The sequence below is a fragment of the Haemorhous mexicanus genome, chromosome 16 (genome assembly GCF_027477595.1).
Source record: "Haemorhous mexicanus isolate bHaeMex1 chromosome 16, bHaeMex1.pri, whole genome shotgun sequence".
NCBI classification, from domain to species: Eukaryota; Metazoa; Chordata; class Aves; order Passeriformes; family Fringillidae; genus Haemorhous; species Haemorhous mexicanus.
The window spans coordinates 9,490,262-9,504,906 of NC_082356.1; the positions used below are offsets into that span (position 1 = coordinate 9,490,262).

Consider the following 14,645-nt stretch of genomic DNA (forward strand, 5'->3'; position numbering starts at 1 on the left):
CTTGGTTGACATTTTCCAGCACTCCCAGGTGACTCAGGTCACATTCCCCATCCATACATACACAGGCTGTGGTGCTGGGATCCTGCCAAGCTCTGTCACCCTTGGGCTTGGGGAGGTTTCTGCCAGCCGTCCTGAGCTCCGTAATTGTGCTCTCTGTGCCAGGAAGCAAGCAAGAAAGATTTTTAAAAAAACCCAAACCAAACTACAACAGGGAAACCTAAAAAACCTTCAACAGCTCAACCCTGCTCACGTTATTTCTTTAGGGACACCTAGCACTCTCCAGCTGAAATGCTGGGCTTTTGGGGAAAAAGAAAATTACATGTTCACCTCCAAATTGAAAAGGATTAAGGTAAGAGAACCTTTCAAAGTACAAATTATTGGCCCAAAGGTAAAAGATTTGCCAGAAATCTCTAGTTAAGACCATGCTGACAGTTAAACAACTGGTTCTTCTGGTGGGCAGAAACCCTCCTCTTTAAGGGAAGCAGCCTGAGAGTTGAAAGCAACTGTTTTGTCAAACTTCAGGCTCCCTGGCACAGCCTGCACTGCCTGTCCTTCCTGTTCACTGATTTACAGGCAGTGCCACAATGGCCCAGGTTCAGATGTTTGCTGCCATCCAGGGAATTTGGCATCACCATTTCCATATGTCTTAAGATAAGTTTCAATCTTTGCATCCACACTTCAAATGCCAGCTTTCCTTTCTTTTATAGAAAGCTCAAGGTTCTTAGAAGTCTTCTGACCTCCTCTTTTGTGCTCAGAGAGATGGCATTTAAACCAGATGTTTCCAAAGTGAACAGCATTTTAAAGAACAATGAACTAAAATGACCCTGGATCCCAGCTTAGCCCAACTCCATTCTGTGTCAGACACTGAGATTCCCACCTCTAAGGCACGAGCTGTTTGTGCCACCCATCCCTCCTGTCCTTCTCCACAGCAGCCTGTGCCTGTTTTCCCCAGAAGAATCCCTGTCCCTGTGCCCCTACCAGGAGCAGGTGCCCACAGGCACACAGCTCCCCTTGCCCTCACCAGGGGGTTTCTCTCATCCCCGAACACGCCGATGAGAACGTTGGTGCGATGCTCGCCCAGCGCCTGCACCTCCACCACAACTGGGATCTCTGCTGTGCTCTGGGTCTGGACAATCCCACAGGGCTGGGGGCTGCAGTAGAACACAGCAGAGTCCTCCTTGCGTTTCTGGAAGGGACAGAATGAAATGCAGCTTCAGAGGCACCTCTCAAGAAACTTTAGACTCCTTAACATCCACCGCAACAGCAACTTACACACACGTTTAAAACTCCCCAGGACAAAGGTAAAAGGAACAAACAAGATGCAAGAATTGGAGGCTTAACATTCGCAGGGGATCCTGCAAGGAGGCTGCCAGCACAGGCACTGGTGTCTCTGGATGCAGCAGCTTTTCACAACCCTCTAAGATCTCCCACAAGAAAACACCCTGAAGACTAGAACATCAACTGTTCCCTCAGCAGCTTACACTGCCTCCTCAAGTTTACATTCGGGTAGGATCCTGTTCTCAGACGATCTTTAAGACTGAATAGAAAGCAGCAAAGTCTTATCTAAACCCTTCTTTTCCCCTAAGAATCTCCTCAATAATATTTGACAGGAGGAGGTGGATGTGATGCCAAACCTGGGGAATAAGCCCGTAGCAGCCAGGGAGGGGGCTGGGATTCCTGATGACGAGCTTCTTCTCATAGGGCACCTTCAGGTGGCACTCATCGTACTGGAGCACATAGGGGGACACTTGGAGCTCAGGAACGAGACATCTGGGCAAAGAGATGACCCCAGGGGAATCAGAGATACTGAGAGAATGGAGAACGTTTACCCCCAAAGATTGTGCAAGGGAGCAGAACACATTGGTCACTGTCAAATGGACATTTAACAGCCCTACAGGGATAAATTGCCTTCTGCCTCTTCCCACTCAAACAGGTCCTGTCAAGGAGGGGCAAACCCTGAGGCAGCACCCAGAGGCTGCCAAGTGCCCCAGGCAGAGCACTTTGTGCCACAGCTGCCTCAGCCCCTCCTTTGCCCAAGAAGCCTTGCAAGGACTCCTGTCACAGTCCCAGTGATCCACGAGCTCTGGGGGAGCCTTCCCAACAAGGATCAGGGCTCACTAAGGCTCAAGGAACACACAGCTCCAGTGTCTCAGGAAAAATGACTCCCTTCTCTGCCATGGTGCTGTTGCCCTGCCTGAGAACTCAGCTCTTTGCCCCAGCCCTGGAGGGCACGAGACACCAGCTGCCCTCCAGAGTGGCTGATCACCCCCTCCCAGGCCCTGCAGCTCCCTCCCTCCTTCCCTGCACAGCTCCAGGCACTGAATGGCCCCAGCTCCACCTGCTTTACAGAATGGCAGCCCAGGCACTGACTGGATGGCTCTGCCTGCGACAGGGAACAGCACCAGGGAGCTGCATCCCTCTGGGCATTCAACTGGCACCCACAGCAGCACTGCAGGATGGAATTCTGCTGCAGCAACAACGGCCTTTAGTCTCAACTCTGAGAATATTAAAGCTCAAAATGGGAAGGAGAGGGAAGGAGAAAAACTGGACTGAGCTGCCACATCCAGGGCTGCTTTCCCCTCCTAAGACCTTGCCCTCACCACTCTTGCTGGGAGCCACTTCCCCCCTGCCAGGTGCCCTCATGAACAGAAGCAGAGCCTGACTCTCAGCAGGCTGCTTGCTGTGGCCCAAACCAATGCACGCTGGTCACAACCAGCACAACTCCACCTCTTGCAGCAAGAAGGAGAGGAGGCCCTTGGGAAATTTGTTCCACCTCGAGCACCAAAACCCAGGCCAAGAAATGATATCATTCCTGGTCCCTTTAGAAGAGGGCCCAGGACCGTGCTGGGCTGTGAGCAGGGCTGCTTTTCACCACAGGCTGCTGCCCAAGCCCTGCTGTTCTCATGTCCAGCTGGCACAACATGAGGCCATTAAGCAGCACTTCTCCTTGGCAGCTGCAGCCAGCAAAGCCTGTGCAAGGCAGTGCCTGGGGGAGGCCAGGCAAGGGCTGGTACCTGGCTGTGATGAACAGTTTTGTCACTCCCTTGCCAATGCCCTCCACGTCCACCAGCATCCTCCGGCGGAACTCCATCACCGTGTTGGAACACAGGGTCACCTGGTGGAAGAGAAGAACAGGAAATTCTTCCTTACAAAACCTCATTACCCACCTGTGATATCCTCCAGTTCTTGAGGAGGATTTGGCCTTCATTCTTCTGCAGCTCCATGTGCAGAGCACAGTCTCAGAGGAACAAAAGCCTTCTGGCAATACCAGATTTGTTAAACACACCTTGCTATCAGGGCATAGGTCAGCTACATTCAAACATTAGACTAAAGCTCTTTGCAACACTGCATTCAAATTAGGGGTCCAATTTCTCATCTGACTACAATGACATCCATGCAGAGGAAATCTGACTTGAACAAAATAAGTTCAGCTTTACAGCAGCAAGCTGAGGGCAAAGTGTGGCCCAGCAGGTGCTGGGCACTTCATGGCTGCCGTGGGACCCGGAGCCCGGGCTGGCTCTCAGAACTCTGGCCCCATGCCAGGAGTGGGGAACTGCCTCAGGATGGGCACTTACCAGAGGCAGAACCCTCAGAGACACTTGCTCTATGGTGCAAGAGACAAGCCACGACAGGGAGCAGGCAGAGAAGAAAGGAGGAGGCTCCCTGTCTTGAAGTTCCACAAGGAAGGGTTTATTCCAAGCAAGGGGATCAGAGGCAAAAGAGCCCTGGGCACTCCTGTGAAACGGCTTTTGTACAGACACAAATGGGGGGGGGGATACAAACAGCAAACCAAGAGAGAATCCTCAGGGGAGCAGTGAGGGGATTACATCAAGTGTACATCTGGGGCCACTTGGGGTAGGAGGGTGGAGAGGATGGCTCACAAGGGCCAATGGGACCTCCAGGAATAGGGGAATTCCAAAGGAGTGTTGCAGACAGGGAATGGCTCGAGGTCAAATTGGCAAAGAAGGCTGGGGAACAAAAGGGGGTGGGTTGCCTTGAAAGGCAGGGAAAGAGCTGGAACAAGGGGCAAGGAATGGCATGAGGGACAGCTTTGAGGGAGGGTGAAACCCAGGGGTAAACCAACTCGGGGAGAACATGGGGGTACAACAGAACAAACCACTTAAGAAGAAATCAATAAAATAAATTTGAACCACTACACATGGCTGCAAAGTTTTCTGTCCTCTCTAGAGATTCCTGCAGTGAACACAAATCATTCTGCTCCCCAGGAGGGGGGAAATGAGACCAAGAAGAAAAGCCAACTGCTTTATACAATGACATCTCTCTAACAGCCACCTTCTGCCATCATCCTTGCTCTGCCCACTTGCAATCAAATCAATTGCTCTCAAAAACACAAGAATGGCTTCAGGCCTTGACCATAAGGTATGTGACCTCAGCAGATGATTTTGGAAACCAAACAGTGCTCCTGGAGGAACATCCCGAGTAAGCCAGCTAGCAGAGGCCTCCCAGCAGTGCAGATCTCTCCCTCCCACCATGCTCAAAGCTGGCACCAGAGCTAAAGCCCTCCCACACTCCAGTGCAGCTTCAGCCCTGGTGCTGCAGCGTCTGTGGCTGGACTCTGGCTGTACCTCGATGTCCTGGTGTCCCTGGGGGAGGATGGTCCCTCGGCTGGGATTCATGGTGAACTCCCTGGGCTCAACATAGAAATGGATTCCCTTCCTCCAGGCTGGGTCGCCGTGCCTGCGGATCTGATCCACGCTGTCAACAGCCGGCTGCGTGCCATCGTCCGACATGCGGAGCTGGAACGTCAGCGGCACCGCGGAGCTGTTGGTGAGGCGACAGCGCTGGGTGTAGGGAAAGCCTGGCAAAGGACACAAATATCCAGTCAGGCACCCATGATGGCATGATCCTGGGGTGAATATCCTGGCAGGACCAAAGTGGGATTGGAGTTCAGCTCTTTATTATCTGAACTACAGCTCACCGAGAAGGTGCGTGAGGAATTAATCGTCACTTAGTTCCCTTTGACACAGTTTCCAGATTCCAGACTGCAGCCCTGAAAATGCCCACTCCTAGCCCTGCTCAACACTGCAAGCTTCTCTCTTTGGGATGGGGAGGAGCTCCCTCACCTGCCCCAAACCAGCACCACTTATCTCTCAGTGATGGGTGTGCATCCAGACCCAGCATTTACTCTGAGAATTCAAGCTGTCAAATTCCCTGGGAAGCCTGCCAACACTCCCACTGTTTTCAAGAGATATAAACAGGGAGTCGTCATTGAGAAGAAGCTACAGCAAAAGAAAGTGAGGATGGAATCAGGAACTAGAACGTGAGGCAAAGCACCCTAATGCAGCTTCTCTCTGCAGCATCCTTGAGGCATCTCTTGATTTGGGCCAAACAGACTGAGCACGGGACAGCTCAGAGCCCACTCAGCTGGGGGCACACCCAAGCCTTGCTTTGAGATTAGCAATTAGGAATCAGGTCCCACCTCACCCAACAAACAGAGACATCACAGCCATGCTGCTCACTGGGATTGCTGCCTGCAAGGGTTTAGCCCACTTTAGCTCTGAGATTTGCTTTCCATCCTGGAAAGCCAGAGATACAGCCACTCATGGTGGGGATGTCCTGCCGAGCCCGCAGAGCAGCCACAACCTGCTCTGCAGGGCACACCTGGCTGGGCTGGCCAGCTCTGTGGGGAGGAGACTTCTCCCCAGGCCTGCTCACCAAGAGTCCCTGGAACACAGATGGGGACTGCAGGTGCAGCCCAGAGCTTCTCTGGGCCCATCCAAATGACCACTGCCAGCTCCAGCAGTGACTCCAGCAGGGAGGTAGGAGAGGCACAAAAAGGACAAACCCAGATGTCAAAACCTCAAATGAGACTGAGCTCAGCACATGCAGACAACAGTCAACAGTCACAAAGAAGCAAAGATACAACAGCTGCCTTCAGCTGGAGAGACCTTAGGAATGAAATTGGATTCAGCAGGATCAATCTCCTGGTTCAGAACCATATTTCTATCTGTTGCCTTGCTTGTTTCATTTCTTCACAAGGCAACTTGACAAGTGCCTCCATGCCGATGCAGGCTGGGCAAGAAGCAGCTCAGGAAAGGCAATGAGTTTCCTTCCAAAGTTCAGGAACTTCATTGTTCTGGGTTTAGGCTTGGCAGTGAATGTTGCCCTTGGTCTGGGAAGGGGCAGAGGGGTTTTGGGGTGTTTTGGCCCTGGGGCTGGGCTTTTCCCTTCGGGGTTTTTTGGGATTTCGGGCGTGATACTGGGGGCGGCTGTGCAGTCGGAGCTGAGCTCGGGCAGGGAGCGGAGCTTCCCTTCCTCCCGCTCGGGGATTGAAGCTCGGCCGCTGCTGCTGCGGGAGGTTGTGTGCTTGGCCCCGGGACTGCCCTGGCTGCAGCTCAGCGCTGCCATCGACCCTGCCTGCCTGCCCTGCTCCTGCCTGCTGCTGCTCCGCACTGCCGACATCCCCCTGCCCTTTGGCAGTTTGCAAAAGGAGCATTTCCTTCCTTCCTCCCTTCCCTTCCCTCCTTCCCTCCCTGCACCGGCTGGGAGGGGATCACTGCCCTGCCAGATCCCACAGCTCCTCCTGCTGGGACCCGAACTCCACTCAAGGGGAAAAACGGGACTTGGCGCCTGGGAAACGTCTGTTCTTGCCTTCTTATCTGTGCTCTCCTGATCGAGTCTAGGAAAGAAATGTTATTCCTTTTCCCATAGTTTTGCCTGGGAGCCCTCTCATTTCAAAGGTAGAATTATTTGGAGGGATGGGCTCATCTTTCCATTGCAGGAAGATTCCCACCTTCCTTGACAGACATCTGTCTTTTAAAGCAGCACAGAGACACCAGAAAACACTGACTTTATATTCCTTGCTTCTGTTGGATCTCCCAATGGCAAAATGCCACCTGAGGCAGCAGCAGCCCTGCAGTTCACAGCCTGGAGAGGCTGCTGGGGCAGAGCGTGAGTGAGGGATGCTGTTCTGTTGGAAGGCACAGATTCCTGAGGCTGTGTCCCAGCCCAGGGAACACTCACCAAAGGAGATGTCCCCGAAGTCGAGCTCAGGGAGGTCGAAGTGTACACTCAGTGCACTGACGCTGCCCCTGGAGGGCGAGGACAGAGGAGGAAATGGCTCTGTTAAAGGAATTGCAAAGGTCTGGCTGTCCTGGCTCGGGGGCACAAAACCTGGGCTCAGGGCACCCTGGGTTTCCAACCAACACAGCCCCATGTGCTCAGCACAGGGCCCCGTGCACAGGAGGCAGCTAAAGCCAAGTGGCCAGCAGCCAACAGCCACTGATGGGCTCTGGGCACAGGGCAGGCAGGAGAAGCCCCCAGGTTGTTGCTGGTCCCATGAAGGACCCTGAACACACACCCAGACATGGCTCTGTGCCTCAGTTTCCCCGTCTGCAAGGGGATGGACATAAAGGTGTCCCCACACACTTCTGTAAGCAGCTCTTCCAGCCACAGGTTCCCTGCTTTGCTCCTTCTTAGCTGGAACTGCTGTTCCCATGGAGGAGCTTTCTCAGCAGAGTTTGACCCACACAATCATGACAGACAGAGTTCTGAGACATGAATCCAGGCCATGCCCAATCATCCTCTGAAAGGAGCAGCAACAGTTCTAGCCGGGGACAGATGGATCCCAGAGGAAAGGAGCAGCTTGTCAGCAGTGCACCAGCTGGCACAGCCAAGAGCAACAGCTTCAGCAACCAAACCAGGGTGTCCTGAATCCAGCACAGCACCTCAGCTGTCCTTGAACTCAGCAGACAGACTCCAAAAGTCACCAACATCCACTGAAATCAGCACTTGAAGCTGCACAACACTCACCAGTTGATTTCATGGTTGATGCCAATCAATGCCCACTCTGCCTTTTGGTTCAAACTCAAGGAGCAGTGACCTGGGCCTTGTGTTGTGTTCACAGGACTGCCCCTGGCTCTGCTCTGCACATCTCAACAAGAGACACCTGCCCTTGCCCAAGGAGAAAGCTGCTTATGCAGAAACACCCCTGATCACTTTTGGGGAGGGACAGAGGAGAATCAATTATTTGATGGTGAAAGGTTCCCTCTTGATTTCCAAAATACAAAAGCAGCACTTTTCCTCCAAAAACAAAGCCAGCATCATTGTTTCTCCACTGTGGGCACACCTACTTGCCACTTTTCTCTTGCTAGGTAAGAACTTCCTTGCTCTTTTTTATCCCTCTCCCTTATCTTATTGGTGTAATCCAGTGCAGATTGCTTCCATTTCTTTACTGCCTTGAGCCAGTGCCTGCCAACAGCAGCAGCCCAGCTCCAAAGCTGCAGAGCAGCCAGAACAGCTCTCCTGCTCCCACTACATTATCCCAGCAGCACATGGCTCAGGCTGGCAGGGACAAGGCCTCACGCTGCTGTGCTTCTGAGGACTGAGCTCTGCTTCCCCTGTGATCAGCCCTTCTCCCTTGTGCTGGGCCAGGATTATCTCTTGCCATGGCCCCAGCCCACGGGAGGATGCCCAAGTCCTTGGGACAGTTCCTGCTGCAGTTCCCTGACTCCCACCTCAGCCCTTTCCTGGCTGTGCCAAGGAGGCACCAGAGCACTCTGTGCACAGGAGCTGGGAGCACAGCTTGTCCCTCCCAGCAGGACTGGCAGAGGTGACCTGAGGCTGCTGCTGCCCACCTGGCATGAATTATTAACACAAGTTTTTACAAACACTGCTGCTGCTGCAGAATCAGCCAGGCTGGCCCATTCAGGTGGGACATCCCAGAGCAGCTGCTGCCCAAGGCTGATCCATCCCACTGCCTGCCATGGCCCAAGGCACAGGGAGATCTCTGCAGGGAGGAGTCATTCCAGCTCCCAGGCACCACCAAGGGCAGGAGGCATCCTCACACTAAAGCAGTGCCAGCATCAGAGCACAGATTCAGACCTCAGGAAACACCTTTTTTCTCTGCTCCAGCCCAACATGAGGTAGGTGGGGGATGTCCCAGAGACAGCTACAGATGTGCCCACCCAGCTCCTAGGGTCCTTACTTGATGGTCAGGATGGCAGGCATAGGAGATCCAGCCACTCTGAGCTGGAACTCTTCCTCAAAGCTGCCCAACACGGTGGCACTGAAGGAGATCTGCACAGTCTGGCTCCCTCCTGCTGCAATGATGCCCTCCTCGGGTGCAAACTTGAAGCAGGAGCCCACCTTGGTGGCTGAAGGGATACAGGTGAAGGGAGCATCAAGAGCTCCTCGGTTCATCAGTTTCACCTGCAGCAGCAAGAAAGCAAAGTGGAAATACATGTGGAACCTTCCCTTCTTGGGAGTTATTGTCTCATGATGCCAAGAACAGCCAGAAAAGGCAGAAGATGCTTTGTGCTGCTGAGTGGCAGAAGTCAAAAGATACAACAGGACAAGTTCTGCCTTTGGGTTTTCCTGCAGAGCAGAGGTAACTCCCCAGAACTGCACTCACCCTGGGGTGATCCCATGGACACAGAGCTGTGCACCTCTGCTCAGCATCACCAAGCTCACTGAGAGCTGGTCCTGAGAGCAACATGGGCTGATTGCAGCTGCGTAGGGAATCACCCCAGAGCTGCTGCTGCCCCAGTTAGCACAGCTCCACCAGCACCATCTGCTCATTCACCTTTCCCCACACCATGAAAACAATACATTGGGAATGAGGCATCAGCATCAAAATGTACAGACAGCACCAACTTTTGGTAAGAAAACTCAGGGTGTCTTTCTCTTCCCCAGCCAAGCTTTTGAAAATGTCTGGCATGATGCAGTGCCTCACTTTCTACCCCTTCAGTTGATCTCTCATGGGTTTTTTTGGCAAGCTTGATACTATTGTGCGGGAGGCAAATAGGTAGAAAAATGCTTTGCTTTATTCCCAGGGACACTTTTCTCTTTCTAGAGCCAGAGATGCACCAAGGCTGAAGTGTGCTGAGGGACTGGTCAGCAAGGGAGAGAACTCCCAAGGCTTTCCTGTGCCTTGCAGCAATCAGCAGGAGACACTTGCCTGGAAGCTGTTGCAGTGGGCTGAAGCTCAAAGGCAGCCAGTTTGTGTCAGCTGCTTCTGCAGAGCCCAGGCCAAAGGAACCTTGTGTCTGCACTGCCACAAAAGCCTCTGAACATGCAGCTTTTGGAGCCAGTGCTGGGTTCATGGGCCAAGGGGTTGTAGTGCAGGAAGCCTCCCAGCTGATCCCTAAGGAAGGCTGCCCAAAAGCAGGGACTGGGGCTTCAGGAACAACAGACACACCTTTCTGACCCCCCCCAGATTTGAGCAGGACATCAAATATTCCCTGCTCACAAGTGCCCAGGGTGGCAGGAATTCCACAGCTCCAGCACGCTTGCTGCTGCCTCAGGAGCCATCAGGATCCATCCCAAGTCCTGCTGCTCACCTCATAGACGTGGGGGGTGTTGACAAAAACGTTCCCAAGGTCCAGAGTCTGAGAGCTGAGTTCAACCAAGGGTCCTTGGCCTTCCCCTCGGAGCTGCAGGGGCAGCCTGCTCTCACGGCCTGGGGAGAGATGTCCATTGCAGTGCAATCATTCCCTCTGTTACACTGCATTTTCCAGGCTGCCTCAGTGCTAGTGCCTGAATGAGCTGGATGCAACCAGCTCCTGATGCTGCAGGAGAAGATCTGGACCCTTCTCTCCCCTCAGGAGATATCCCTTGGGGCTGACTTCTAATTTCTAACCCATTCCTTGGGCTGCTTTCCAATTTGAGCCACCACTTTGCTGAGTTTAAAACATCTCTGGTGTCCTGGAGTGGCAGGCCAAGGAGTAATGGGTAGAAATTGAAAGAAAGGAAATTGAGGTTAGATATTAGGGAAGGAATTTTTTACTGTGAGTGATTGGAGCAGGTTCCCCAGGGAAGCTGTGGGGGTTCCAGCCCTGCAAGTGCTCCAAGCTAGGCTGGATGGGGCTTGGAGCTTCCTGGTCTAGGGGGAGGTGTCCCTGCTGACCAGGGACTCTTCCCAGCAGTTCCATGGGAGCCCAGTGGGCTCAGGCTTGCACCATGGCTTCACTGAGGGGCAGAGAAGCAGGGCAAAGGAGCTGCACCTGAGATGCTGCAGTAAGCCACACTTCCATACTCCAGAGCTTCCAGGGGTTTGAAGGTCACCTTGATTTTGGCCGAACAATTCGGCCCGATTTCTCCTTCCTACAACAGAGAGAGACAGCAAAACATTGCTCTGCACACTTCACACTGCTTGTTTGCAACCACACTCCTGTAAGCCTTTGTTTAGAGCATCAGTGATGAGTGAACCACCCAAGGAGCCAAGGAAACCCTCCAAACCCAGCTCAACCCAGCGCTGGAAGCTCTCAATGCTCAGCTGATCAGCTCCCACTCTCCACAAGATTCCTGCTGCTCTGACACAAGCTCTTGCTCACATCATGCTGCTGGCAGCCACAGTGGGATGCAACTGCCCCTGTGCACTGGTGGCTCTTGGCCTTAGATGGGCCATAGGAGTGATCAAGAAGAGAACATGATGCCCTTCCTTGAAATGCAAATATTAGTTAAGCTGTTTTGAAAGAAAGCAGAGGTTGGGATTATTCTGGGCTTTACTCCAAGATGAGAAGGGATTTTGCACTGTGCACACACCAGGTACTCATCATCTCTCACAATGCCAGCACTCAGAATCAGGGCTCTGCTTGATGGGAGCACGTGGCAGTTTGCTTGCATCACCAGAAAAGGAAAAGGTTTTGTGTCCCTGTGTGCAGGAGAACTCCAAAGGCCCATTTCAGCCTTGCACCCTGGTGTCCAGGCTCACAGATGACACTGGAAGGCAGACTCAGAAATAGTGCAAGGCATGCTTACAGGAGGGGATTGGCATTTCTGGCATTACCCTTGGGCTGAATTTGACCTCCTTTTGCCAGGGAACCGTGGCAAGCTTCAGGTCAGTGTGTGAGCTGGCAGTGCTCCAACAGCCTCTGCTGAACCCCATGTGTTGGGGGAGCCCCTGCCTGCAATAACTGCTCCCTGTGACACTGCAGGGACACACACACAGTGCCTTGAGCAGCTCGAGCCTGGCAGCAGAGCTCGGCTTTGTCAGGTTCCCAGCCCTGCCTTGAGCCTGCAGGGCACAAATGCTTTGAGCAGGGAGCTCTGCAGCCACTCCAGAAACTCCATGTCCTCCCTCCCACCACATGGGGCCAGCTGAGGATCTGCCCAGTGACTGCAGCCGGGGGAAGGGGGACGGGGGCAGGGTGCTTGGGAGGAGCAAGTGGAAGAGGAGGAGGAGGAGGAAAATGAGGTTCTCAGCTATCACTTACCATTGGCTCGATGGAAAAAATGTCATGGGAGAACAGCATGGGGTCTTCTGGCACCTTTGCCACCTTCTCCTGGACCATGCTTTTGAAGGAACTAAGGGAAAGAAGAGGGTGTATCACCTTTGGAAAGAGGGGCTGGCAATTCAGGAAATGTTTAGGGATGTTGCCAGGTCATGTAGGAAGAAGATTACAGAGACAAGAGCCCAATGAGAACCTGAGGAAATCCAGTCATCACAATCGACCTTTCCTTCCCAAAATGCCATCCCTGGCTGGAGTATCAATGGAACTGGAATGCTGAGTGCTGAGCTCCTGAAGGCCAGGGACACACACCCCAGTGCCAGGGATGGTTTGCTTGGCCTAAAACATTCAAAAGCACCAACACCCCCCTGAGGCCAAACATTAGCTTCAGTCTTGGGCCATGGATCTCACTGAAATGCATCTTTCAAACCAACCTCCTCTTCTCTTCATTCTCTTCTTCCTCACTAGGAAAAGCCTTCCACTGGAAGTGGGCTGTGATGTTACTCCTGTTCTCAATGAACACAGTTCTGTGGCTTGACATGGAGATGAAAGTCTTGTCAAGCTCCACGGAACTTGTGCTCAGCCCAACGTTGACATCCACAGCTTCTCCGTGGAGCTTTGTGTGGATAATTTCTTCCCCTGGAACAAAGCAAAGGGGAGTCTTTGCTCAGCTCACTGCCTGATGGAAGCACAAGGAACAGAGCAAACCACAGGGCACAGAAGAAAGTGTCACAGTTTTGAGCTGAATGAGGAGTTCTGTGGATCAGTCCATTTATCCCATCCTGACAGCTCTGTGTGTAGAATGTGGGGATGTCCTGAGCAGCTCCTTAAACACCTTATTTCTGAGGGTGTTTGTGGAGATTTGGCCCCAAGGTGACAGTATGGACAGGGAGATTGGTCCATGTGCTCCGGTGACCCACTCAGATCACCAGAATTTCTGCATCCAAGTCCTTCAGGTGACAGGGCTGAGGAGCCCTGCTCAGTCCTGCCTTGCCCAGACTCTCCCTGGGCATCCCACCAGACTCTGTCTCTCCTGATCCCTTGGATCCCTTGTTGCTGACCAGCAAATATGCCTGGGGGCAGGTGGGCAGCAAAAGGAGGCCCAGAGGAACAAGTGAAGTGACAGCCCCCAGCAGGAGGGGATACAGGGGAGGAAACACAACCAGCCTGGCTCTGCAATGTGACAAACCACTGCAAAATGAACACCATGAAAATCATCATCATCATCATCATCATCATCTCCCTGGCCAAAGCCAAAGCCTCATCAGTCTTGAAATATTTGATATTGTTCTGATCTGAAAAACCAAGCTGGAGCATTGCAAATGAAATAAAAAAGGGACAAAGGAAAGATGAGTAAGTACAGAGCAGCTTCTCCATTAAGACTGAATGGGATTCCTCAGTCTAGAAATCAAATGGGAGACAGATGTGAGAGGTTTGCAACAGCAGGAACAGCCTGGGAAATGGGGACATGGAGAAGTTTGTTTGGGTTTGTCACAAAAAAAAGAACTAGAGCACCTGAAAATGTTGTTAGACAGAAACTACATCTATGTGTAAGGGCCACAGAGAAAAAGGGTCTGTGGCAAGCCAGGGGAGAAGACACACATGGGACAGAGGTGTGCAAGAAATCCACTGCATTGGAGAGAGTCTGATGGAGACCTCACCTACAGCACTGCCCAGGAATCAAATAAAACTTCAGCCAGGCATAGCCACATGGGAGTGGAGAATCAGGGATCCTCCTTCCTCCACTCAGCAACTCCCAGCACAACAGGAGTCCAAAATCTCTGCCTGTTAGAGGGGATTCACTTTCTCAAGCCCCTAAAGACCAAGGAGTTCTCAGTTTGCTTTGGGGTGAAGCTGAGCAGGGGAGGTACCTCTGGAGGGAATGCAGGGGATGGGACAGCAGGGAGCCATGGTGCAGAACTGTCCTGTGCCCGTGCAGGGCCCAGCACTCACCTGTGCTGCAGCTCACTGCCAGGGAGCCCCAATGGTCACCGCTGGCCCGCGGGTGAAATCCCACTGTCACCTGCACGGTGTCACCAGCGCCCAGAGCTCCTGTGGCCGGCACCACGGAGAAAGGACTGCAACACAGAGAGAGGGAGCAGGGCTGGGGGGACACCTGGCCAGGAGATTCCTTCTGCACTGCAGCTCACTGCAGCTCCCTGGGGCAAGCAGGGAGCAAACCAAGCTCAGGCAGCAGAAGACAGCCAGAACAGACAGCATCAGAAACAGCCACTGAGCCACTGCTGAGGAGATCCAGCCCTCACCAGATCCTGGGGCTAAAATGACCTCAGCTCCCCCATACTCTGCATCCAGCTCTCTGCAATGAGGCTCAAGGGTCCCACTGCCACCAATCCCATCAGAGAATGGTTTCTGAAGAGCACAGAGAGGGTTCAGAGCTATCTGCATGACAACTTGACACTGACTGCCTCAGGAATTTCTCTTTTCCTGCTGCCT

General features: G+C 53.0%; 1 pseudogene; it reads right to left on the minus strand.

Annotated features, from left to right (window-relative positions):
* LOC132334709 (zinc finger protein 850-like) overlaps positions 1-14,645 on the minus strand; it is an 800,740-nt pseudogene that overhangs the window by 329,146 nt on the left and 456,949 nt on the right.